General features: G+C 42.4%; 1 non-coding gene across 1 annotated transcript; it reads left to right on the top strand.

The window, feature by feature from the left end:
• The first annotated feature begins 1,855 nt into the window (after window positions 1–1,855).
• TRNAL-UAA (transfer RNA leucine (anticodon UAA)) lies at window positions 1,856–1,938 on the top strand. The gene has a single exon. It is a non-coding gene; the product is annotated as a tRNA-Leu (tRNA).
• Window positions 1,939–2,446: the final 508 nt, after the last annotated feature.

The following is a 2,446-nucleotide window of genomic DNA, read 5'->3' as shown; positions in this document are numbered from 1 at the left end:
AAATTATCTAGTGAGCCATCTAAATGACTCAAAAACGAGTCGTGTATGCCCAGCATTACAGTTCCTAGGAAATGTGAAGTTGCTGTGTCAACAATTCCTGTTAAGCCAGAGTATCATATCTCAAGATATTCTGTTTGTATTTCCTAATACTTGTTGGAGTATATTGGTATAGGCATTTCTTGCCAAAATCTTGAAAGTCTTTTTCACCCCTGTAATCTCAGTCTCTGTGATCTCACAAAGCATATGTTTGCTTATGGTATTGTTCATATGGATGAGCGAAATGTAATAAATCTGTGTAGACCCAGGCAGGGCAGGCACTACCATTGAGGCAAAGGCCCCAGGACCTCAGAGCCTATAGGGGCCCCCCAAGGTGTCCCGTCCAACAAAACAATTGCTCCCTGGAACCCCTGCAGAGTTTTGAGCAGAGTAGTGTCTCACCTGTCCGGGTTCTGTGCTGTGGTGTGGTACAAAAATCACCTGGCACTCAGCTAGCTGCTCGGGGGTGGGCCTCGCTCCAAAAGTCCTGCAATCTGTATAATAAAAAATCTTCACCCCATGCACCTGCAACTTTAAGGTGGCTCACAATTCGGGCTAAGAGACGTGCAGCAAGCTTGGCCAGTGCAGAGCACAAACTAAGGACACATGGCACATAAAGAAAATGCTGTGCACCTGTCTCTTTAAGCACTTTTATTAAGTCATTCAGCCACCAACAAACATTTCTGACATATCTGACATGGAAAAAAAGTGGTGTCAAACCTCGGTTGAAGAAGGTGCGGAGGTGTGTAAGGGAAAGGTGACCAGGGAGATGAGTGGACGGCACTACAGCCGTTTCATGCCAGCCCGGCGCTTGTTCACGTGCGTGTGTCCTTACTGAGACAGGGCTGTGCGGCTTCTTACAGAGGACCGTCAAGCCACGCCCCCAGCGCTGTCTCATTGGTGTGGAGTATGGGAGAGTAAAGGTCGGGGGTGAGGGGCGGACACTTGCCGTCCAGCGGCGAGAGACTTGCATTGAGCTTGTGTTGTAGTGCTGAGCTGCACTCTGTGACAGACTATCATAATAACATTCAGTGCAAGTTGTAAACATTAAATATAATTTACGTTAGTGACAACAAGAGATACAAAAAACACTCCATGATTTATAACATGTTTGTGAAAAGTGCAACCATTGTACTATAAATAAACATGTGCAAAAATCAGTGCACCTCTGCGTGCTGGCATAATGGCATTGCTAAATTGCTTCCTATCTCCTATACTATTTAAAATCATGAATTTTATTAACATAATTTTAGATTTTAAAATGAATAACCCCAATATACAACCTCATATCTATTTTATCCTTAAATATTGCCATTCCCTCTTGGATCGAGGGGATTTAGGGCCGCAATACACCATGAATAGAGGCTAATTGGCCCACCTCTTTATACTAAAAGTGTCTTTTTACCCTTGTACAAATTCTTGTGCAGTGTGCTAGAAATTTGAAAATTGAGAAAAAGCTTAAAAAAACATACTTGACAAATCAGAGCCCCAAACAGGAAAAAATATTTAAAAATGATGAACAATTTTAGGGTCACCTGCTATTTTTTTCTGTATGGGTGGTGGAGTTAGTGTGCCCCAATGGGCCAACATATGTTATGCCCTCTTCACCCCATGAAGAGGCCTTTCAGCAAGCCAGAGATTTTCATGGGATGTTGTTTCTTCCGGAGGAGTTTCTTATGATATCAAGCAGTTAACCAGAGTGTCACAGAAAGATTCATCAAGGATACAGGAGGTCCATACTATCCAGTGTCCAAGCATCCAAAGGCAGAGCGATCATACCCTTAAGCTCCCAATTCAAGTGCAGACTGGCATGGCAGAAATCAGGATGGCTGAGTGGGTAAGGCGTTAGACTTAAGATCCAATGGATATATATCTGCGTGGGTTTGAACCCCACTCCTGGTAAACTTTGAATGTCAAACAATGCCTTCTGCATGCTATCCTGTGCAAAACTCTTTGCATACTTCTGACATCTTACGCTTCTAAGAAATCCTTTAAGGCTTACAAGGGGTGTTTTTATCAGTCATATCTCCAAACTAATATCAATGTGTGATCTTTCAGCTTTTTGAAATAGTTCACAAGAAACATTGAACTTCCTGGAAATGTACTTGTGGAGATGTGAATGTTTATAATCACCGGTATGGCATTCATTATGCTTTTGAGATTACTGCAAACACTGCTGCAAGTTTTGATTTTCTGCCAATCTGTTTCTTCAATACCACATGCCATCAGTAGAGGGACTCATTGTGAGGACTCTTGTCTGCAGCTATACCCAAGAATGGCATTGTGATATAAAAGCGCTAACAAAGAAGATACACAAATCCAACTGCAAAAGTTGCCAAAACCTGCAACAAGTGTTTTCCACCAGCTGCAGTTTTCTATGAGAACTATGAAGAAAGCCACTGGAAAGTAA

Source organism: Hyperolius riggenbachi, chromosome 4 (assembly GCF_040937935.1).
Source record: "Hyperolius riggenbachi isolate aHypRig1 chromosome 4, aHypRig1.pri, whole genome shotgun sequence".
In the NCBI taxonomy this organism is placed as follows: domain Eukaryota; kingdom Metazoa; phylum Chordata; class Amphibia; order Anura; family Hyperoliidae; genus Hyperolius; species Hyperolius riggenbachi.
The sequence above is the reverse complement of the archived record's forward strand: the minus strand, read 5'-3'. Positions and strand labels throughout refer to the sequence as shown.